This window comes from Euprymna scolopes, chromosome 33 (genome assembly GCF_053919585.1).
Source record: "Euprymna scolopes isolate OS-2025 chromosome 33, ASM5391958v1, whole genome shotgun sequence".
NCBI classification, from domain to species: Eukaryota; Metazoa; Mollusca; class Cephalopoda; order Sepiida; family Sepiolidae; genus Euprymna; species Euprymna scolopes.
The window spans coordinates 83,873,046-83,899,042 of record NC_136514.1 but is presented as its reverse complement, the minus strand read 5'-3'; positions in this window follow the sequence as shown (position 1 = coordinate 83,899,042).

The window sequence follows — 25,997 nt, the reverse complement described above, 5'->3', positions numbered from 1 at the left end:
CATGGATTTTTATTCATTCGTTCCTTAAATATTAAGAAAAATGTAAACTCGTTAATAATTTGATACGCTGTATATATATATATATATATATATATATATATATATATATATATATATATATATATATATATATATATATATATCATCTCCTCTTCTTATAGTTTTACCGGAAAAGAAACTCCGCTGAATAAGGATTTTTTCTAAATTTGAATTGTCGTGTAATGAATTTTTGTAAATCTAATTTTACAGTGTTTTAATTTATATATATTTATATATATTTATATATATCGGGAAGGGGGGGTGTTAAGGTGGAAAGTGGTTAATGACACGATCTGATAATTTGGATGTTCCAAGATTGAATCTAGTATGTTCTATAAAAATCACTTGTAATGTTGGCAACCTACACGAGAAAGAATATTTACTTACCTCCTTTCTCTCTTTCCTTATTCTCGTATATTTTATTTTTATTTTATTTCATTTTAATTTCATTTGGCTTTTTATGATTATTTTTTTATATTTATTTTTATATTAATTTTTATGTATTTATTTTTATATTTATTTTTTGTATCAATTTTTATGTTTATATTTTATTCATTTTTATATTTATTTTTATATTAATTTTTTGTATTTATTTTTATATTTATTTCTTGTATCAATTTTTATTTTTATTTTTTGTATCAATTTTTATGTTTATATTTTATTAATTTTTATATTTATTTTTATGTGTATTTTTATATTTATTTTTATATTTATTATATTCATTTCAAATTTATTTTTATGTCTATTTTATATTTATATTTATTTTATATTTGTTCTTATATTTATTTTCAATTTATTTTTTATTTATTTTATATTCATTTTTATATTGGTATCTTGATGAGAAGCATTAGGCTTCGAAATACCATGGTATAAAAATTTCTTACTTATCCTACACCCCTAATTCATGTATCATACTTATTGAATACACGAATAAACCTATATGTATTTGTATATATTTTTATATTGTCGTTTTCTTATTTTATTTAAGTTTCCCTCTCTCTCTCTCTATATATATATATATATATTATATATGTATATATATATATGTGTGTGTGTGTGTATGTGTGTGTATGTGTATGTGTGTGTGTGTGTGTGTGTGTGGAGAGAGAAAAAGGGAAAGAAAGAGGACCCATAAACTGTTATATTTTCACCAGCAAAAGCTTAAAGCAACATATATTCCTGTCTTCTGCTATGCTTTAAATAAATTTATTTTCTGACTGAAGTAGCTGACTAGTATTGTAAGCATTTTTACAAAGTTTCATGGATTTTATTCACTCGTCCCTTAAATATTAAGAAAAATGTAAACTCGTTAATAATTTGATACGCAGTATTTCACACGGTTAATGGTAGCCGAATGGATACGGCCTCCGCTAATCGAGCCAGAGATGTCTCGTGTCGCGGGGTTCGAATCGTTCGACTGGTAGTAATCGTGACACCCTGCACTGAAGAATCCCGAAAGGATGAAACACTAGTGTCTGTAGGTATTTAATTATTATAGTAAAAAAATAATTATCACAGCCCCTTTAAGAAATTCGTTTCTTATAGTTGAGCACTTTCAGTTGAATTAAAAAGTCGGTCAATTTAGCTCTTATGCGTTGATCATCGTATAACGATTTGATCACTGTCTGTCTGACGTAATGAACATTTAAATTAAAATGTTTAAAATTCAACGGTATTTCACACGGTTAATGGTAGCCGAACGGATACGGCCTCCGCTAATCGAGCCAGAGATGTCTCGGGTCGCGGGGTTCGAATCGTTCGGCTGGTCGTAATCGTGACACCCTGCACTGAAGAATCCCGAAGGATGAAACACTAGTGTCTGTAGGTATTTAATTATTATAGTAAAAAATATATATATATAGTCATCTACATACAGTGCTGTTTTGCAGTTCATCAGTGCGGCTAGACAGGCAACTACCTCAAGCCAGGACTGAAACCCGACCGTCTTTACGACAGTCAAGGCTCCTAAACATTACGCTATTGGCGGCTGCTGAGCGAGTAGTAAGTTTAACGTTTTTTTGACATCGTCTGAAATACCTCTGCTCGATTTGTTTACACAAAGAGCGTCGCTTATACATGCTAATGGTAATTCGTGTATCACTTCTCAATATATATACATATATATATATATATATATATATATATATATATATATATATATACGTATACATATATATATATATATGTATATACATATATACGTATATATATGTATATATATACGTATACATATATATATATATGTATATATATATACGTATACATATATATATATGTATATATATATACGTATATATATATATATATATATATATATATATATATATATATATATATATATGTATATAGATAGAATAATCTGTGTATGTGGGATCGTTTTACTCTTTTATTGATGTTGAATTCACCTATTCGTAACAACCATCATCGTCGTCGTCATGAACGTTGTGGATTTGTGCCGTTATGAACGCGTTTTCATTTTAAAAGCTGTACAACCGGCGAAACGAACGTCTCTTTATTCTATGTTCTGTGTATTTGGAATTGTTTTACTCTTTTTTTCATGTTGAATTCACCTATTCGTAACAACCATCATGATCGTCATCATAAATGCTCCTTCATATATATTCTACATGTACGTGTATGTGTACGTGTGTGTGCATATGTATGTACATGCGTGTATTTATGAATATATGAGTGTATGTGGATGTTGTCATGTGTATTTGTTCTTGCGTATGTATGTTTGCGTGCATCTGTTTGTATGCATGCTTGTATGTGTATGTGTATATCTTTATTTCGATATGTGTGTGGGGTGGAGAGGACTCCCAAAAGCCCTGTTAAGGCAACCCCTCTGGGTGAAGCAAATCTCTGATAAAAAAAAATACATAAGCGGGAGACCAGTACCCGCATTAAGCTGGTCTGCAGTTGATTTGTTGCTGGCTATCTTGCTCATGCTTGTTGCTGGATCCCAACATTTTGAACCGAGAGAGAGATTTAGCTGTCGTACAAAGCTAAAACTCTGTAACATCATCTTTGTATAGATACTTCCTCGGGCATTTGTCTATAAAAATTGTCCGTGGAGATGGAAAAAGTGTCATGTGTGTAGCCCTGAAATGCTGGAAACATGTAATGATTGATCTGGCATCATTCTATCTATGCATATGTGTGTGTATGTATGTATGTATGTATGTATGTATGTATGTATGTTAATATGTATGTATGTTAATATGTATGTATGTTAATATGTATGTATGTATGTATGTTAATATGTATGTATGTATGTATGTTAATATTAAAGGGCGAATGAACTCTTTTTCTGGGTCAACGGCCAACTAGCACCGTGTATATTTGTGTGTGTGTGTATATGTGTATTGGGGTGGAGAGGGTTCCCGTAAGTCGTGGTGAAGGCAACCTTTCTAGGAGAAGCAAATCTCTGATTTAAAAAAACCATAAAGCGGAAGACCAGTACCCGTATTAAGCTGGTCTGCAGTTTAATTTGTTGCTGGCTATCTTGCTCTTGCTTGTTGCTGGATCTCAACATTTTGAACCGAGAGAGAGACTTAGCTGTCGTACAAAGCTAAGACTCTATAACATCATATTTGTATAGATACTCCCTCAGCCATTTGGGCTCATGGATTTTAAATGTCTGAGGGAGTGGCACTCATCTGACAAGACGTTGCAATCATCATGTTAATATATGTACTAGTGTATGTATGTGTATGTTTACCTATTTGTATATGTATGTATATATGTATGTGTGTATATATATTTATTTATTGTGTATACATGTTTATGTGTGTTTGTATGTATATACGTATATATATATTTGTGTGTATGCATATGTATATGTATATATGCATATATATGTATGCGTATAGGTGCATATATATGTATGTGTAGGTATATGTAGGTAACTTTATGTGTATGTATGTATATGTGCATACATGTGTACGTATATGTATGTGAATATGTATGTATATGTGTGTATGTATTTGTATATGATAGTATATATGTGTATGCATATATATGTATATGTGTGTATGTATATGTTTGTATGTATGTGTTATATGTATTGTGTATGTATGGATGTATGGATGTGTGCATGTGTGTATGTTTATGGGTATGTATGTGTATGTATGTGTGTGTATGTATATATATGTATGTATGCCAAGGACCTTCTTCAATGTCATGTCTGCTTGAGCGTGTGAATTCGCTGGCAAAACTAAAAAAAAAAAAAAAAGTTCGGGCTCATAGACTTTCAGTGACTGAGGGAGTGGCACCCGTCTGACAAGACGTTGCAATCATCACATATATATATATATATATATATATATATACGTATATATATGCATACATATATATATACGTATATATATATACATACATATATATAAGTATATATATACGTATATATATATACATATATATATATATATATATATATATATATATATATATATATATATATATATATACGTTTTCGTGATAGCATAAAGGAGAGTCTGGTCTTTTTTTTTTTTAAACACTGTTTCTTTTTTTTTTCAAGGTTTAACATTTAAACAGTGTCAAGAAGCTTTTTATTTGCCATAAGATGTTTCATATTTCGAGGTTTACGTAAAGTGATTCTTTTAACAAAAACTCCATAAATACATATAAGATATCAATGGATATATACCTGAGAATCAAAAACAAGGAAAAGAATATGCTGTTTTCATAGCCCTAGTCACTATTTTTACTGTCGAGTATATATCAATTAATATCTTATACGTTTTTAGATAGAGCACTGTGGTTCTCGATTGAATAACTGTGTCGAGTCAAAACAATATAAAGAATATGCTGTTGTCATGGCCCTAGTCATAACTAATCATTTTTATAACGGTTATTTCGCCTAAAACAAATTCTCTTTGTTATTTTTAAAATTGAATTATTTTCAGTTTGTTTTCGTTGCAACAGACTTTAACGAGAAATCTTTCGAGATTGAGGCAGCATCAAAGAATTTCGCTTGAATGGGTATATAATTATAGGACTCTGTGCTAGAGTCACTTTTTTTGTAAGGGTGTGAGCCGATGTTCATCAATTCATAATCGGGATGTATCAATTTTTAAGACCGAGGTTGCAAGTGCAGAAATCTCTAGAAGTCGAAAGTAGCGGAGTAGTCAGAGGACCGTTAAAGGTAAATTTAACGTAAGCTCAGATTTGCAAAAGACTTTCACCAAACCACATCTTCACACACATTAAAAAAAATGTTAATAATTTGGGAAAAATAACAACATTTGGAAAAGAACTCGATATCGCTGTATTGAAATGAAATAACTACATTTATTTACGTGTTTAAGTGTTGTGTATTGATTTTTATTGGAAGAGAATAAAATATTAAAACGTGTCATGTGTTATCTAGTGGGTGTAAGACATTGTTCTTTTAACAGACAGATAATAAACGTATAAATCGTATGTATGTTGTTTAGCCAGGAGGACATTATATTGACGTGTAAACCGAGTCATATTGTATTAGACTTATCACACAGGATATTTTTACAGTTCATATGTAAGAAGAATAATATATGCTTCATACCTTTTTTTCTTGAAGAGTTCTTCTGTATCTTCCCGCTGCTCTGTGACAACTATGAAGCGATCAGCACCATATAATTGAAACAACTGTTCTTATTTGTGAAACCATTAAAACAACTCTTTATATTTTTATGATATAAATTTATTACAGTTGCCTCAAATGGTTTTCCCAGGATCTGCAGTTAGTCTACATTTCTGTTCATACAGCCCGCTCCTAGCTGTCTGTCCACCCCTGTCTAGACGTTTGTCCGCTCTAGTGGGCAATCCTCAACTCTCTGAATCTCTCCGAAACTAACTACATCACGTGTTCTCTTACGTCATCTAAATACGTGTCTCATACCAATCTAATCCACCTAGTTATTTGCTTATTCAAAACCCCAAAATAATGTTTACATCTATTTTCTATTTTCGCATTCTTTTTGCGATTCACACGTCAATCATTTCTTTCGCAATTTAGTTGTTTATTCTTCTAATCATAATAACTGATCCAGCGACCATCCGTCGCTCAATTAATTAATAAGAATACAATAACAATAATAATAATGTTTTGACCATTGACCCCGCTTGCCACAGTCTACAGATACTACGCTATGATTACAGTCTAAAGGGTCATAATATTACATAAGAAACATTAATTCAAATCATTCCAACGTTAAGGTTTATGCAACTAATGTTCTCATGGAAAGGGCATGAAATTTAAGATTACTGATTTTTATAAACAGAGAGACAAACATGGTTATTCTTTTAGGGGAAGTCGTAGATGTCCTTTTCTCTTCCCTGCAACCTCTATCTCACAGAAGAGATGTTGCGTGTTTGTCTCTGCTTTATCGTTATTTTCATGGCAAGTGCTCGACTGAGCTTTAATCTATGCCCTGTACGAAACACTCGTCTATCTGAAAACACTATCAATAATTCCCCCCACTCTTTATCTGTGCCTAAACCTAAAATTAGATTCCATGAACAAAGTTTCTTTCCGAGAACTGCACGCCTGTGGAACTGTCTTTCTATTTTCCTGCTTTCCAGCTGACTACCATCTGATTGTCTTCAAGTCCAATGTAAACAATTTCTTGATGAGCCGCTCCACTTAAGTTAAAAAAATTACAAAATTTCCATTACTAACGATTACCATATTGTCCAATTGACTACTGTACACTTATCCTCGAGTGGCCTCTGGGCCTTGGTAAGTGGTGATGCTTATGTAAAAAAAAGAAAGTCATTAAACCATGTAAGTGGGATTTATGTGTGTGTGCGTGTGTGTGTTCATCGCATGAAAAAACAGTTGCTCGAAATAACATTGTTTAAAAAGAATTAATTCTCGTTCGATATGGCAACTTTCCAAGATGAGAATTAAAGTACATATTACTGAACAGACGGAGTCCAGCGTACGTGCTGAGTACGGGAAGCGTTGATGTTTACTCGTAGAACTGCATCCTGGACTGTTCGAATTTTGCCGGTTAAAATCTTATATTCGGGTGTTCTGAAATATTCCAGCCTGCTTGTTGCATCACTGCGCGTAGAAGGCAACATAGTTCCTTTATAGCATGTATGCAGTTGGGCAAATTACGACGTTGTCTGTCTGCGGGTTCTTATATCTCTGGCATTGAAACGGTGATTGCTATGAAAATGTCTCTGCCGAAGATTTGTTCCGGCCGTATGTAGCGGTCACTATATAGTCATAAAAAAATGCTCTATATCCGGAGAATAACTTCTTATCTTCGTATTTCTTCTGCCGAAATATCTGGTGGGGAGATTTTCACATACTTCTTTTGGGGGAGGGGGCGATTACATTTTTATCCGTTCTTTTACTTTTGAAATTGTTGTAGAGATAACGATGCACCTAGCAGCTGTGCCCAAACGGAACTTCATGTCCATCCAGTCAACTCCAGGTATCCATGCTAGTTATATAAAACACATTTTATGAAATCAACAGTAGGTTTTCTACAGTGCAATGTAGACTACAATTTATTGTTGGTTGGTTGTTTTTGTTTTACGGCATATCAACCTTTTTCAGGTTATTTAATGCCGAATCTAGTTATTTTAAGGAACGATTTTTTAATGGAGTATATTTGTTTTTTTTTAAGTCGGATTCTATTTAACCCATAGTTGGGACCCCAACAGGTACTAGCACTCCGGATCAGAGTGGACCTGGGAGCAATGGCAATTAAAGGGTGGCTCCACACTCTCCAAACCCCACAAGTTGGGGCCTCGCCACTGAATATAGTTTAAGCTCATATCCAGGGCCCACGCCATAGGGGGAATGAAATTAACTTTGGCTGCAAGCCAATTTCTGCTCCACATTCCCCAAGGCCCGCAAGCTGGGGCCTCACCATCGGATATAGTTTTAGGTCATATCCAGGACCACAATTTATTGTGAAATAAGTTATAGAGAGAGACGTGCAAGTTTGCATCCGGTGCACCGCGATGGGTCCCCAACTAGAGCAGGTAATCAATCGATTTGATTTAAAAATGGGTGATTTCACTAATTTCGAGGGCAATAAAAATGGAGGAAGTGTGAAACATTCGTTGATCGTCCTGGGCAACGTTGACTAAACTTGCTAGTTATATTATACACGAGCAGACAGTGTAGAATCTCGTTCATACCGTTGAGTGTATTAGCAATGAACCCTGACGAAATACTCAAAATATCCGTGTGCAAAAGAAAAAGAAAAAAAACAAAACATGGAGACCTTCCGTAAGTCAGTCGGCTCCAGTCTGACGAGGAATCTTCTAAGAAAGCAAACTTGTGTTAATGGGCTTCGGGTAATTCCATTTTGTTTTGGGTTTTATTTTCGCGCTCAATTGGCGACGACGGTTGAGGAAATCAAAGAAAAGAAATAAACGTCTTTAATGCATAATGAAAAACCAGAAAAGATCGGCCGAATTAAACACACGCTCACACACACACATACACACACACACACATATATATATATATTTATATATAGATAGATAGAGATAGAGGGAGAGGGAGAGAGAGAGAGAAAGTAAGAGAGAGAAGCGGACCAAAGGTATGCAGAAGCTATTGTCACTTTCAAAGGCGACATGAATAGCGAAAAACCATGTGAGCCTTTCACCTTCAAGACATTTACCGATTGTATATTTTTAACTTACGCACACACACGCGCTCACACAACACACACAAACAAACAAACAAACAAACAAAACAAACACACACACACACACACAAACACACACACACACACACATATATATATATATATATATATATATATATATATATATATATATATATATATATATATATATACATAAAATAAAACAAGTCAAGCATGCATGGTCCCCCCGCGAGTGCACAGTAAACGAGGCATATAAAAATGACCAAGTTCAGCGTTTGCCCCCTCCCCATTTAGCACCAAAAGCCCTAAGCGGACATAAAATCCTGGTGAAAATGAATATACGATGCAGTTTTAGGCATTGACATATATAAATGTGAGTTCTGCATTATGCAAAAAAAGAAATGACTAAGTCCATCATTTGCCCCTCAACCCTCCCCATTTAGCCCCAAAAGTCCCCAAGGCCTTAACATATTTAAATTTGAGTTCAGCACCATGCTAAACTGCTAAATAGACATACACAGAAAATTTTGGGCAGATATAGTTAAATAGTCCCAAAAATGGAGTGTTTTTATTATCCTCTAAAGAATCCCTGGGACACACCCAAGAGTTATCGTGAAGTATAGACAAACGAAATTATATAGAAATCAGTTAGTTACAACTTTTCAGTTTTATAAAAATCCAAGGCATCATTTTTTAATAAGCACAAATGTGTCAATTTTAGCCATTTTAATCCAAAAGTCACCCCGAGTGAGGCAACCGAAGTTTTCCCAGAAAATTCGTTCTGTTACTTTTTTTTATTCATATCATGTTTAATGTTTGTGCAAAATTTCAAAAAATTCCAAGACGTAGTTATTGAGACGGACGAACGGACAAGGGTAAATTTACAGGTCTACCTCCTTTTGTCGGACGTTGCGAGCCTATCCTTATTTTATCGTTATTTCCATGGCAGATATTCATCTGAACTCCAAGGATGGAATACTGTTGCCATATCTGGGCAGGAGTTGCTAAAAACAGCCTATCCTGCCTTGACAGAGTACAAAATAGACTTCGTGGCTTAGTGAGGGATGCCCTTTTCTCTACCCTGCAACCTCTCTCCCACAGAAGAGACGTTGCGAGCCTGTCCTTGTTTTATCGTTATTTCCATGGCAGGTGCTCGTCTGAACTCCAATCTCTGGTCCCCCCCTCGCCAATCTTTCACGAAAAACACCCGTCTAGCTGAATCCACTGTGAAAAATTTCCCCCACTCTTTATCTGTGCCTAAATCAAAACGCGGATTCCATGAACAAAGCTTCTTTCTTAGAACTGCACGCCTGTGGAACTCTGTTCCGTCTGCCTGCTTCCCTCCGGACTACAACTTGGATGTGTTCAAGTCCAATGTTAACAAATTCCTAATGAACCGCCCCCTTAAGTAAACACTTCATCAAATCTCCACACTAACGTAATGTACTTGCAATAACCCTTATCCCTGAGTGGCTTCCGGGCCTTGATAAGTGGTGATCACTGTGTAAAATATATATATATATATATATATATATACTAGCATGGTTGCCCGGGTGTTTGGAGGTGTATGCTGAGCAAAAAAAAAAAGTCAATGTTTTTTACTTTGACCCCTTAAAATCGGGCTCAAATCGAGTTATTAAGTTAGATTTATGTCCAAGGAACCTATATCTAAATTTTCAAGTGTTTAGACCCAACATTGTAGGAGGAGTTTGGTAGAGTTCTCAAACGTAAAATCGTTTGACCCCTTAACAGCCAAATTTCTGGCCGAAAACTGTTCTCATAGTTTTTCCCAAATCTCAGTATCCTGCATATTAAATTTTGAGTCTGTAGACTAAAAATTGACAAGAGTTATTGCGTATGGAAATGTACACAGACAGACACACAGACAGACACATAGACACGTTCACTTTTATAGATACTAGCATTTCAGCCCAGCGTTGCCCGAGTGTTTGGATGTGTCTGTTGAGCAAAAAAAAAAAAAGCAGTAGTAGGAAGGCAGGCTCGAACCTGTACCGCAAAGAAGGAAAAGAATGGGGTAAAACCTAACGTTTATGCTGTTACGACCACCGCCAAATCAGAAGCGACATTTTTTAAAATTAAGGCTAGATAATCTAAAGGAGAGGATAACTTTCAAAATTATCGGCGAAAAAAGTGACGTCATCCCCCCCTGTAGAAAAGTGCCTATTTGAAGGGGAAGATATAAATGTTTTTAGCCAATTTTTCGATATTTGTCGTATGAAAGATAGGACTTTAAAAGGATACTGATCTTGGTAAAATCCGTCGCCTCTATTGAAAGTTTAGGGCAGACATACAAACAGACGTACATACATACATTTATATATTGGTAACTAAAATTTTTTGACGCAAACTGATGAAAAAGCTTGTCCTATTTCGGAATACCCTTTATGTAAAATTTCAAATATTTAGACCAGAAATTGTCTGAGTGATTTGGAAGAGACCGCAGAGGTCAATTTTTTTTTACTTTGACCCCTATTATGACGCCTTAACATTTATTATTAAGTGTACTTTTATAAATTTTACAAAGTAAGGTATATAAATTTAATACCTTACTTTGTTAAATGTATAAAAGTGCACTTTGAAGATAAATAAATTTCAAATTGAATCTTCTACCTTTATTTTTAAAGCCTATAGTAAAAACATTTTGTTTAACAATTTTCATGCCTTGGATGAAATGCTTTTCTACCTTGTATCGTATCTTTTTAAGATTATATTTTATTTAATTTATTAATTTGGATTAAAAAAAAGATGAATTTGGTTTTGTATGTATTTATAAAAACTCTCCTACTCTCTATTTCAGATTGTATTTCTCCTCACACCACAACTCATTTTTGCAACCCCCTTTTAGTATTATTACAGGTCTGAATATTCTCTCTGTTTCAGTTTGTAATTCTTCTCACACCACAACTCTTTTTTGCAACTTCCTCTTTGTCCTACATGTCTGAATAATAAGAAAATCTGATTTTTTTAAACAAAAACTTTAAAATAACTTTTTTAGATTAAATTTTTTTTAAACTTCTTTCAGAATAGAAAATCTTTACAATTTAATAAGGAACATATTTTATATAGGTTTCATTAAAATATTCAGTAGATAACGGGAAAAATAGAGATGAAAATGTAAAAAGGAGTGTATAATGGGTTACGCTCAATAGTAGTCCTCGCTAGCGAAATACTTTGTTATTATTATCCTATTATTATTATTATTATTATTATTATTATTATTATTATTATTATTATTATTATTTAAAACATTTTGTGTCCCGCGCTTTCGCGCGAGGACTAATATATATATATATATATATATATATATATATATATATATATATATATATAAGTGAAAGTGTCTGTCTGCCTGTCTGTCTTTCTGTGTATATGTGTGTCTGTATGTGTACATTTACCTACGTAATAACTCTGTTAATTTTTAGTCTACAGACTCGAAATTTGATATACGAAGTACTGAGATTTGGGAAAATCGATTTGATCTGTATTCGGCCAGAAATTTGGCGATTAAGGGGTCAAAGTTCAACAATTTGATCTTTGAGAACCCTACCAAACTCGTTCGACAATTGTCGGTATAATCACTTGAAATTTTAGATATAGGTTCCTTGGACATGGATCTAACTTAATAACTTGATTTGAGCCCAAAACAATAAATGTTAGGGGTCATAATAGGGGCCAAAGTTTTTAAAAAATTGACCCCTTTTTTTCTGCTCAACATACACCAGCAAATACCCGGGCAACGGCGGGCACCCATGCTAGTATATATATATATATATATATATATATATATATATATATATATATATATATATATATATATATATATATATACACCATTTGTTGCCAAGGATTTTATATATTTCTTTCCTTTTTTGCTTTCCATGTCTTTCTTTCACGGAATGATTCCCGCTCTTTGATAACATCTGACATATTTTACAAGTTTCTTCTATCCCTTCCCTATTACGAACGAAGCCACCTAACGTCACCGACTGACTTCCAATCACCTGGGAACATGGCTTCCAAAACCTTCATAGCACAACTGATATTTTGGTCATCCTGTCTGACCATGCTTACAAAAATGACACCACTTCTTTTGACCCTTGGATCATTCTAATTTTGTTTTTATTTGAATTTTCTGTGTATTGTTTACGGTTTTTTGTGGGTTTATTTTAGCATTGCGTTCGTCTCGTGTATCTTTATTGACCTGCCAGCGAAAGATACATATTGTGAGAGTTGGACAGTTGTTGCCGGACTGCGACTGACCTATAACATTGTGGACGTTGGTAGATGTCCCCCTCGTAACGCTTCCAGTTGGTTGTTGTTCAGATGACAATGACGGGAGCCCTCAAGATGTCATCATAAACAGAAGAATTTATATAAACACTAGCAAGTTGCCCGACATTGCCCGGTCATAAAAGACGGTTAAATTTTATATTTTAATTAATGCAGATTTCGTATTTATTATTATTAAGGCTATGACAACAAAATATTCCGTAATGGTTAATAAAAGGAGACAGGAAGTTTTAAACACAACGGAAGTTGGCACATGGGTCTGTCAATTTAGCTATGGAAGCACAGAATCGACACAATTTTTAATTATTTTTTTAATCTCCTTATAGTAGAAATATATAAAAATACGTAAACATTTTTATCAATTATTTTTTTTTCTTTAATTGCATAAAAATCACAGATTCGATACAATTTTTAATTATATTTTACGTTTATGTTTTTAACTTAATTAAACATATTTAACGAGATATGCGATGAGGGTTTTTTTCTGTTTTTTTTTTTTTTTTTTTGGTTTTTTCAAAAATTTTCCCCACTCTTTATCTGTGCCTAAATCCAAACGTAGATCCCATGAGCAAAGCTTCTTTCTCGTAACTGCACACCAGTGGAACTCTGCCGCTTGCCTGTTTCCCACCTGACTACAACTTGGACGTCTTCAAGTCCAACATAAACAAACTCCTTACAAACCGCCCCCCCTAAGTAAGACACTCTATCAAAACCCCCAATAGTAATGATTACTACAATACTATCTCATTAATTACTGTACACACAACAACCCTTATCCCTGAGTGGCCTTCGGGCCTTGATAAGTGGTGACCCCCATGTAAAAAACGTTAGTTTTATTATTTAAACCTGCGTAATCTATTACGATATTTGCCGCCAAGTATGTTCTATCTACAACCCTTGCCAAGTGAACCAAGTGCAAGTGAAATACAAACGATTGCACTGAAAGGGACGGCTAGAATCCTGAAAAGATCTCTTGGTTGGACTCACTAAAATAGGGGTAAATGTCAAACATCTGGTTGGATGTCCCATCCCATAGAAGAAAAAGTTTAAGAAAAATGAAAAAATTGAAGTCATTTTACCTAAGTGACATGTGTTTCTGGATTATTCTTTAAAGCACTTTGTATTAGAAACAAGAGACGTTCGAGTGGGAAAAAATATGCGATTACAAAATTTTAAAAATTGATAAAATGATAGGCGATTAAAAAATTAAAAAATGATGAAAAAAAAAGATCGTAATAGATTACGCAGGTTTAAATTAAAAAAAAACTAACTATATTTAAAAAAAATAAAATAAAACCTCATAGCATATCTTTTTAAATAACTATGTTTAATTAAGTTTAAACAAACAAACATAAAATATAATTGAAAATTGTGTCGATTCGGTGCTTTTTTATGCTTTGTATCTTGGTGGACAGACCTTGTATCTTGGCGCACCGACTTTGTATATTTGCGCACCTACTTTGTATCTTGGCGTACCGACTTTGCATCTTGGTGCACCGACTTTGTATCTTGGCCCACCGACTTTGTATCTTGCCACACCAACTTTGTATCTTGGTGCACCGACTTTGTATCTTGGTGCACCGACTTTGTATCCTGGTGCATCAACTTTGTATCTTGGCACACCGACTTTGTATCTTGGTGCACCGACTTTGTATCTTGGTGCACCGACTTTGTATCTTGGTGCATCAACTTTGTATCTTGGCACACCGACTTTGTATCTTGGTGCACCGACTTTATATCTAGGTGCACCGACTTTGTATCTTGCCACACCAACTTTATATCTTGCCACACCAACTTTGTATCTTGCCACACCAACTTTGTATCTTGCAACACCAACTTTGTATCTTGGCACACCGACTTTGCATCTTGGCACACCGACTTTGTATCTTGGTGCATGTGGTGCATTTTTTCTGTACTGTTTTCCTTTCTGTTCTCGCGGACACTTCCTAATTTGCATATGTGCTTTTATCGGCTGCTGTTGTTGCTGCTGCTAATGTCTTCATAGCCAGCAATGCTTCGCTGCTGCTGAAACTTTCCCACGCGCTCGTAAGAACTGCATTATTGAGAGCTGACATGTGTGTTAATATTGACAGCTTTTCGTAAGGGGTGTACTTTGTTGCTAGGAATTTAGCTTTTAATGTGTTAATATTTTGAGTTATTTTGAAGGAAAAATAAATTAACTCTGTTATATATGCTGCAGACAGTCTACTTTTCATTGTGTCAAAAAATCATGACAGACAATTTTAGGCGGAAGATACGAACTTGAAGAATTAATGGGATTTGGGATCGAAATCGGACAGCACCAGGACTTTGCGGGAAGGGGGATATCGGAATCGGTATCTGAAAGTTTTTTGCCTGTTTTCCGATACCAAAAACGATTCTTTTAATTGGCTTTTTTATTTTTATTTTTATTTTAAAGCAAAATTTTCTACTGTTGATAGTAATTATAAAATAATGAATATCCATTGATTTTAAACTACGATTAAAAGCAAAGTCGCTAGGTCATTTTTCTGCCACAAATATGTTTTACGTTTGAGAAAATATCCGCCCATTTAACATGTATTTTTACGGTAATTATAACACATTAGCAAATCTATGGTTAAATATAGAGAGATTTATAATGAATCGGAATCGGTAATCGTATCGAAATCGTGGATTATGCACGGATTCGGTAATCGTATCGGAATCCGGAATTTAGTATAGAATCAATAGTTGTATTAGAATGGGGAATTTAGTACGGAATCAGTTATTGTATCGGAATCGGGAATAATATTGGAATCGTCCCATCAATAATACGTACCTTTGATAAAATCTAATAATGCTCTAAAAATGCACCCAGTAAATTGTTTGGATCCAAACAACCAAAGATCACGAACAATTTCCGGACCGATATTTTTTTTATATATATAAAATAGAAATAACAAAGGAAAATATTTTAAAGAATAATTCACAGACCGTTTTGGAATCAAGATTCAATATTAAGAAAAAATTGTGGAAAAGAAATAAAAAAATGTTTACCGACCTAATGTTCTTTAAATAGATTATGTGGGCTTGTTATTAAAATTCTTTTTCAAACTTAAGCGTGACAGACCAACGAAAATGCTTTTTTAAAAATTAAACGCGACGAACAAACAAAAATAATATGTGTAACAAAAGGTATGAGATACGAAATTAGTTGTGACAGAAAAACGAAAAAAAAAATGTTATTTAAAGCTTAAACGTGACAGACCAACGACAGTGTTATTTATAGCTTAAATATTACAGACCAATGAAAATGCTATTACAAAATTTGGACGTAAACCTTATTTAAACTTAGACGTGACAGACCAATAAAGAAGTTTTCTTTTAACTTAAACGTGAAAAACCAACAAAAATGTTGTTTCAAATTTAGACATGATAGAAAAACGAAAATAATATTAAACTAGCGGGACCTGTGGAAATTCCACAGCGGCATATTTCATATGAAAAGGAAGGGGGTAATGTTGGGGATGCGAGCGCAGAATATGAATAGAAGAAACATATATATTTTTATTTTTTATTTTATACATTAAAACAAAACATTACGAATAAAACGAGACGCATCTAGTTAATATTATTTGTAATTTTACAAGGCTGCTGCAAAGAAGGTGGGCTCTCTCTACCGTGCTAGAAAGCTACTTACTCCTGAAAGTATCTTGTACGTCTATAAGGTCACCATTCGCCCATGTATGGAGTACTGTTGTCACATTTGGGCTGGTGCATCTGCTGCTTGTTTCTCACTACTAGACAAGGTTCAAAAGAAAGTCGCCAACTTAATAGGTCTTAAACTGTCATCTAGGCTTCAGTTTTTGTCCCATCGACGAAATGTTGCATCCCTCTGCCTGTTCTACAATGAACAGTTACAGCAGGAATTAGGATACACCCTACTAAAGCCTGATTGTCGCAGCTGATGAATTTAAAAAATGCGATCTGGACATGAGGACACTCTAGAAAAATGATATGCAATAAAATTATGTTTTAAACTTGAAAAAAATGCCACAGAAACGTATGGAATGCTTTAGACTGCTTTTGAACCATTTTGTATGAATCGAGCATCAGATTTTGAGTGGCATAAGAGATTCAAGGAAGGGGAGGAGTCTGTGAGGGATGATGAGAAGTGTGGGTGGAATAAGTAAGTCAGAACACCAGAGTTGATTGGCCAAATAAAGAATAGAGTGGCTTCCGGGCCTTGATAAGTGGTGATCACTGTGCCAAAAAAAAAAAAAAAGAATTTATTTGAATAAAGACATTCGTGTGTCTATAGAGATCATAAGTGCACAGTTTGGTGTTCGTGTGAAAATTGTACACAATTATTCGCAAGGAACTGAAGATGCGGATGATTAGCGTGAAGTTTGTCCGAAGGTTGCTCAGAAAATCACAGACTATTTGACCAAGTTCCTTACCCTTCTTATAGACATGACCTTGCTCTCTGTGAATTTAGATTATTTTTTAAGCCCAACGAAAACATAAGAATCTGCCGTTATGCGAAAATTGAGGAGATGAAAGAGGCTGTGGCGAGGATCATTGACACGTTCACACAATAGGACTATCATGGGGTCTTACAGAAGTTGTTAGAACGGTGCAACAAAGGCAATGCAGCCGGAGGAGATTACTTCGAAATGGCCTAGAGTTTCATGTGTCTACTTTAAATAAAAGTGTCCATAAGATAAGTCTAAAACTTATTGAAGGCACCTTGTGAGGATTTTACACACTTAAGCGTAACAGACTAGCGAAAATAATATTTCAAATTTAAATATAAACGACTAATATAAACGACAATTTATTTTGACTTAAATGTGAGAGAGTTATCAGATTAAATAAAAATTAATATTGACAGACCAAATAAAATGGTCGTTTAACATTGCGCGTGACTGACAGACCGACAGAGGGAGCATTTCGTGTGAATAGAGAAACGCTTCTAAAGCTGAACTAAAAATACCCAAAGAAATGAAAAGAGGGATATAAGTTTTTAAGAGCAAGTGTTTAAGAGTAGAACGAATGGTTTTGTAAACATCGCCAAATATGATTACAATATTTCACGTCGATATAAAAAAAAAATGCACAAAGAAAAAAAGGAGTAAAATTAAACGCAACAAGAAAAAAGGAAAACGTCGTGTTCGGGTAAAAATAACCAATATTTATCTTCCTTGAATCTCCATTGCAGCTGCATTGTCCGCCATTTTTTTTTTTTTTTTCATTTTTTTTTCTATTTTTGTTTTGCGTTTATTTGTTGTTGTTTTTTTTAGATTTTGTCGATCTTTTTTCACACTCTTCCAAAATTCTGGTATTTCGTTTCGTCTTGTTTGTTTGTACTTTATTGATCCCTTTTTTTTTGTCTTCTTCTTCTTCTTCTACTTCGTCTTCTTCTACTTCTTCTTCTTCGTCTTCTTCTTCGTCTTCTTCTTCTTCTTCTTCGTCTTCTTCTTCTTCTTCTTCTTCGTCTTCTTCTTCTTCTTCTTCTTCTTCTCCTTCTTCTTTTTCTTCTTCTTCTTCTTCTTCTTCTTCTTCTTCTTCTTCTTCTTCTTATCTTCTGCTTCTTCTTCTGCTTCTTCTTTTACTGCTTCTTCTTCTTCTTCTTCTTCTTCTTCTGCTTCTTCTTCTTCTTCTTTTACTGCTTCTTCTTCTACTTCTTCTTCTTCTTTTACTGCTTCTTCTTCTTCTTCTTCTTCTTCGTTTTCTGCTTCTTCTCCTTCTGCGTCTTCTTCTTCTTCTTCGTCTTCTTCTTCTTCTCTATTTCAATTTCATCTTGATTTGTTTCTTCTTTAGTTTCTCCCCTTGGGCCTTGATAAGTGGTGACCCCCCCCCATGTAAAAATCCATGTTCATGCATGGAGTTGCAACATCTTAGCTGGTGCACATAAGAGTCTCCAATCTAATAGGCCCGCACAATCAACCAAACTCCAACCCCTGTCCCATCACCACAATTTTGCATCTTTATGCTCGTTTTACAAATGCTTAATGGAATGTACTCTGCTGAACTTGTTGCACTTGTGTCCCTTCAACATACAATAAGTTTCCAGACCTTTTTTTATACAGGAATTTGTCATAGACTCTTGAAAATTCAGTATTTTATTGCTATACATCTTATTTTTATGATTTCAAGTTCAAACGAACAACTACAGCAGGGATTGGAATACATCCTACTAAAGCCTAATTGTCACAGCTGATTAATTTCCAAAAATGCAATCTGGACGTGAGGACACTTTAGAAGAATGATATGAAATAAAATTCTGTTTTAAACTTGGAAAAAAATGGCACTGAAACGTATGGAATGCTTCAGATTGTTTTGGGGCCATCTTGCATGAATCGAGCATCAGCTTTTTTCTTTTTTTTTTAATAGGCATCCACTTATCAAGGCCTAAAGACAACTCGGGGATAAGGTTAAGAGTGTACAGTAGTCAATTGGACAATATAGTAATCGTTAGTAATGGAAATTCGGTAAATTTGTTAACTTAAGTGAAACGGCTCATCAGAAACTTGTTTACATTGGACTTGAAGACAACTATGTTGTAGTCAGCTGGAAAGCAGGAAAAACGGAAAAAATTCCTCAGGCGTGCAGTTCTAAGAAAGAAACTTTGTTCATGGAACTTACGTTTAGGTTTAGTCACAGATAAAGAGTGGGGGAAATTATTGATAGTGTTTTCAGCTAGACTAGTGTTTCTTGTGAAAGTTTTGCGAGGGGGACCATAGATTGAAGCTCAGCCAAGCACTTGCAATTAAAATAACGATAAAGCAAAGACAACCTGGCAATATCTCTTCTGTGAGATAGAGGCTACGAAGTCTGTTTTGAACAATATCAAGACAGGACAAGTCCTTTCTAGCAGTTCTTCCGTTTTTACTTTTTGATTTTTATTTTATTTTTTTATTTTATTTTTTATTTTATTTTATTTTTTCTTCCTTTTTCTTCTTCTTTTTTATTTTTTCGTCTTTGTTTTTCTTCTTTTCGTGTTATTTTTCATTATTTTCTCCCATTCTTTCTTTTTCCTTACTTATTTTTATTCTTTTATCTTTTCTTCTTTATTTATTTTTTCTTCTTTACTTATTTTTTCATCTTTTCCCTTTTTTTATTTCTTTTTTTACTTCTTTGTCTTTTTTATCTCTGTATTCGTCTTTTTTATTTTTTTTTTCGTCTTTTTTATTTTTTTTATATTTTATTTTTTCTTCCTTTTCCTTCTTCTTTTTTCTTTTTTCGTTTTTCGTCTTCTTTTTTCTTCTTATCGTGTTATTTCTTTTTTATTATTTTCTCTCATTCTTTCTTTTTCCTTATTTCTTTTTTATTCTTTTATTTTTTTCTTCTTTATTTATTTTTTCTTCCTGATTTATTTTTTCTTCTTTTCCCTTTTTATTTCTTTTTTTAATTCTTCGTCTTTTTTATCTCTGTACTTCGTCTTTTTTTATTTCTATTTTTATTTTTACATTTTATTTTTTATTCATTTTTCTTTTCTTTTTTCTTTTTTCGTCTTCTTTTTTCTTCTTCTCGTGTTATTTCTTTTTTGCTATTTTCTCCCATTACTTCTTTTTCCTTACTTCTTTTTATTCTTTTATTTTTTCTACTTTATTTATTTTTTCTTCTTTTTTACTTCTTTGTCTTTTTTTTATCTTTGTATTTCGTCTTTTTTATTTTTATTTCGTCTTTTTTTATTTTTACTTCGTCTTTTTTATTTTTTACTTCGCCTATTTTATTTTTTATTTCGTCTTTTTTATTTTTTATTTCGTCTTTTTTATTTTCCTTCTTTTGTTTCTTTTTTTGTTTCTTTTTCTTTTGTTTCTTTTTCTTTTATTTAGTTTTTCTCTTTTATTTTTCTTCATCTACTTCAATCAATTTACCGCCTTTTCCTTATCCTTTTTCTTCTTCATCATTTCTGTTTTTACCCCTCCTCCGCCCACGCCTCTTTCTCTTCTTCTTCTTCTTCATCTTTTTCTTTACCCCAATCATCATATTTGTATTACTTTACCTCTTCATCCCTTTCTCCTATTTCATCTTTTTTATCTTCTCTTTCTTCTTTACGCCTCCTCCTACTCCTACTCCGCAGATCCCTCTTTCCCCTTTACATCTCATCCCCTTTCTCCTTCATCTTCTCCATCCTTCTCCTCTTCAACTGCTACAATACCTCCTCTCCTCCCTCTCCTCCTCCTCCCTAATCCTTCTTCATCTATTTCAACTGTTACTTTTTTCCTTTTTTCTTTTTTTCCTTTTTTTCCTTTTTTCCTTTTTCCTTTTTTTCTTTTTTTCTTTTTTTCCTTTTTTTCTTTTTTCCTTTTTTCCTTTTTTTCCTTTTTTCCTTTTTTTCCTTTTTTCCTTTTTTTCCTTTTTTCCCTTTTTTCCTTTTTTTCATTTTTTTCGTTTTTTTCCTTTTTTTCCTTATTTTTCCTTTTTTCCTTTTTTTTCCTTTTTTCCTTTTTTCCTTTTTTCTTTTTTTCCTTTTTTCTTTTTTTCTTTTTTTTCCTTTTTTCCTTTTTTCTTTTTTTCATTTTTTTCCTTTTTTCCTTTTTTTCTTTTTTTTCCTTTTTTTCCTTTTTTTTCCTTTTTTTCCTTATTTTTCCTTTTTTTCCTTTTTTTCCTTATTTTTCCTTTTTTATTCCTTTTTTTCCTTTTTTCCTTTTTTCATTTTTTTCCTTTTTTTTTCTTTTTTTCCTTTTTCCCTTTTTCCCTTTTTTTTCCTTTTTTTTCCTTTTTTTCCTTTTTTCCTTATTTTTCCTTTTTTTTTCCTTTTTTTTCCTTTTTTCCTTCTTTTTCCTTTTTTCCTTTTTTTCCTCTTTTTCCTTTTTTTCCTTTTTTTCCTTTTTTTCCTTATTTTTCCTTGTTTTTCCTTTTTTTCCTTTTTTCCTTTTTTCCTTTTTTTCCTTTTTTTCCTTTTTTTCTTTTTTCCTTTTTTCCTTTTTTCTTATTTTTCCTTTTTTCCTTTTTTTCCTTTTTTCTTTTTTTTCCTTTTTTCTTTTTTCTTTTTTCCTTTTTTCCTTTTTTCTTATTTTTCCTTTTTTCTTTTTTTTTCCTTTTTTCTTTTTTTTCCTTTTTTCTTTTTCCTTTTTTTCCTTTTTTCTTATTTTTCCTTTTTTCCTTTTTTCTTTTTTCCTTTTTTTTCCTTTTTTCCTTTTTTCCTTTTTTCTTTTTTTCCTTTTTTCCTTTTTTTCATTTTTTTTTGTTTTTTTCCTTTTTTTCCTTATTTTTCCTTTTTTCCTTTTTTTTCCTTTTTTCCATTTTTTTCCTTTTTTCCTTTTTTTCCTTTTTTCCTTTTGTCCTTTTTTCTTTTTTTCCTTTTTTCTTTTTTCCTTGTTTCCTTCTTTCTTTTTTTTCCTTTTTTCCTTTTTTTCCTTTTTTCCTTTTGTCCTTTTTTTCCTCTTTCTTTTTCCCTTTTTTTCCTTTTTCCCTTTTTCCCCTTTTTCTTTTTCCCTTTCTCTTTTTTCCCTTTTCCTTTTTTTTTCCTGTTTTTCCTTTTTTCCTTTTTTTTTTCCTTCTTTTCCTTTTTTTTCCTTTTTTCCTTTTTTCCTTTTTTTCCTTTTTTCCTTTTTTTTCCTTATTTTTCCTTTTTTTCTATTTTTCCTTTTTTCCTTTTTTTTCCTTTTTCCTTTTTTTCCTTTTCTTCCTTTTTTCCTTTTTTTTCCTTATTTTTCCTTTTTTCCTTTTTTCCTTTTTTTTCTTTTTTTCCTTTTTTCCTTTTTTCATTTTTGTCCTTTTTTTCCTTTATTCTTTTTTGTCCTTTTTTTCCTTTTTTTCCTTTTTTCGTTTTTTCCTTTTTTCTTTTTTTTCCTTTTTCCGTTTTTCTTTTTTTTCTTTTTTTCTTTTTTTTCCTTTTTTTCTTTTTTTCTCCTTTTTTCCTTTTTTCTTTTTTCCTTTTTTCTTTTTTTCCTTTTTTTTCTTTTTTTCATTTTTTTCCTTTTTTCCTTTTTTCTTTTTTTCTTTTTTTCCTTTTTTCTTTTTTCTTTTTTTTCCTTTTTTCTTTTTTTCTTTTGTTCTTTTTTTCCATGTTTCCTTTTTTCTTATTTTTCCTTTTTTCCTTTTTTTTCCTTTTTTCTTATTTTTCCTTTTTTCTTTTTTCTTTTTTCCTTTTTTCCTTTTTTCTTATTTTTCCTTTTTTCCTTTTTTTCCTTTTTTCCTTTTTTTCCTTTTTTCCTTTTTTTCCTTTTTTCCCTTTTTTCCTTTTTTTCATTTTTTTCGTTTTTTTCCTTTTTTTCCTTATTTTTCCTTTTTTCCTTTTTTTTCCTTTTTTCCTTTTTTCCTTTTTTCTTTTTTTCCTTTTTTCTTTTTTTCTTTTTTTTCCTTTTTTCCTTTTTTCTTTTTTTCCTTTTTTTCCTTTTTTCCTTTTTTTCTTTTTTTCCTTTTTTTCCTTTTTTTTCCTTTTTTTCCTTATTTTTCCTTTTTTTCCTTTTTTTCCTTATTTTTCCTTTTTTATTCCTTTTTTTCCTTTTTTCCTTTTTTCATTTTTTTCCTTTTTTTTTCTTTTTTTCCTTTTTCCCTTTTTCCCTTTTTTTTCCTTTTTTTTCCTTTTTTTCCTTTTTTCCTTATTTTTCCTTTTTTTTTCCTTTTTTTTCCTTTTTTCCTTCTTTTTCCTTTTTTCCTTTTTTTCCTCTTTTTCCTTTTTTTCCTTTTTTTTCTTTTTTTCCTTATTTTTCCTTGTTTTTCCTTTTTTTCCTTTTTTCCTTTTTTCCTTTTTTTCCTTTTTTTCCTTTTTTTCTTTTTTCCTTTTTTCCTTTTTTCTTATTTTTCCTTTTTTCCTTTTTTTCCTTTTTTCTTTTTTTTCCTTTTTTCTTTTTTCTTTTTTCCTTTTTTCCTTTTTTCTTATTTTTCCTTTTTTCTTTTTTTTTCCTTTTTTCTTTTTTTTCCTTTTTTCTTTTTCCTTTTTTTCCTTTTTTCTTATTTTTCCTTTTTTCCTTTTTTCTTTTTTCCTTTTTTTTCCTTTTTTCCTTTTTTCCTTTTTTCTTTTTTTCCTATTTTCCTTTTTTTCATTTTTTTTTGTTTTTTTCCTTTTTTTCCTTATTTTTCCTTTTTTCCTTTTTTTTCCTTTTTTCCATTTTTTTCCTTTTTTCCTTTTTTTCCTTTTTTCCTTTTGTCCTTTTTTCTTTTTTTCCTTTTTTCTTTTTTCCTTGTTTCCTTCTTTCTTTTTTTTCCTTTTTTCCTTTTTTTCCTTTTTTCCTTTTGTCCTTTTTTTCCTCTTTCTTTTTCCCTTTTTTTCCTTTTTCCCTTTTTCCCCTTTTTCTTTTTCCCTTTCTCTTTTTTCCCTTTTCCTTTTTTTTTTTCTGTTTTTCCTTTTTTCCTTTTTTTTTTCCTTCTTTTCCTTTTTTTTCCTTTTTTCCTTTTTTCCTTTTTTTCCTTTTTTCCTTTTTTTTCCTTATTTTTCCTTTTTTTCTATTTTTCCTTTTTTCCTTTTTTTTCCTTTTTCCTTTTTTTCCTTTTCTTCCTTTTTTCCTTTTTTTTCCTTATTTTTCCTTTTTTCCTTTTTTCTTTTTTTTCTTTTTTTCCTTTTTTCCTTTTTTCATTTTTGTCCTTTTTTTCCTTTATTCTTTTTTGTCCTTTTTTTCCTTTTTTTCCTTTTTTCGTTTTTTCCTTTTTTCTTTTTTTTCCTTTTTCCGTTTTTCTTTTTTTTCTTTTTTTCTTTTTTTTCCTTTTTTTCTTTTTTTCTCCTTTTTTCCTTTTTTCTTTTTTCCTTTTTTCTTTTTTTCCTTTTTTTTCTTTTTTTCATTTTTTTCCTTTTTTCCTTTTTTCTTTTTTTCTTTTTTTCCTTTTTTCTTTTTTCTTTTTTTTCCTTTTTTCTTTTTTTCTTTTGTTCTTTTTTTCCATGTTTCCTTTTTTCTTATTTTTCCTTTTTTCCTTTTTTTTCCTTTTTTCTTATTTTTCCTTTTTTCTTTTTTCTTTTTTCCTTTTTTCCTTTTTTCTTATTTTTCCTTTTTTCCTTTTTTTTCCTTTTTTCTTTTTTTTCCTTTTTTCTTTTTTCTTTTTTCCATTTTTCCTTTTTTCTTATTTTTCCTATTTTCCTTTTTTTCCTTTTTTCTTTTTTTTCCTTTTTTCTTTTTTCTTTTTTCCTTTTTTCCTTTTTTCTTATTTTTCCTTTTTTCCTTTTTTCTTTTTTCCTTTTTTTTCCTTTTTTCCTTTTTTCCTTTTTTCTTTTTTTCCTTTTTTCCTTTTTTCCTTTTTTTCATTTTTTTTTGTTTTTTTCCTTTTTTTCCTTATTTTTCCTTTTTTCCTTTTTTTTCCTTTTTTCCATTTTTTTCCTTTTTTCCTTTTTTTCCTTTTTTCCTTTTTTCCTTTTTTCTTTTTTTCCTTTTTTCTTTTTTCCTTGTTTCCTTCTTTCTTTTTTTTCCTTTTTTCCTTTTTTTCCTTTTTTCCTTTTGTCCTTTTTTTCCTTTTTCTTTTTCCCTTTTTTTCCTTTTTCCCTTTTTCCCCTTTTTCTTTTTCCCTTTCTCTTTTTTCCCTTTTCCTTTTTTTTTCCTGTTTTTCCTTTTTTCCTTTTTTTTTTCCTTCTTTTATTTTTTTTTCCTTTTTTCCTTTTTTCCTTTTTTTCCTTTTTTCCTTTTTTTTCCTTATTTTTCCTTTTTTTCTATTTTTCCTTTTTTTTCCTTTTTCCTTTTTTTCCTTTTCTTCCTTTTTTCCTTTTTTTTTCCTTATTTTTCCTTTTTTTCCTTTTTTCCTTTTTTCCTTTTTTTTCCTTTTTTTTCTTTTTTTCCTTTTTTCCTTTTTTCTTTTTTGTCCTTTTTTTCCTTTATTCTTTTTTGTCCTTTTTTTCCTTTTTTTCCTTTTTTCGTTTTTTCCTTTTTTCTTTTTTTTCCTTTTTCCGTTTTTCTTTTTTTTCTTTTTTTCTTTTTTTTCCTTTTTTTCTTTTTTTCTCCTTTTTTCCTTTTTTCTTGTTTTCCTTTTTTCTTTTTTTCCTTTTTTTTCTTTTTTTCATTTTTTTCCTTTTTTCCTTTTTTCTTTTTTTCTTTTTTTCCTTTTTTCTTTTTTCTTTTTTTTTCCTTTTTTCTTTTTTCTTTTGTTCTTTTTTTCCTTGTTTCCTTTTTT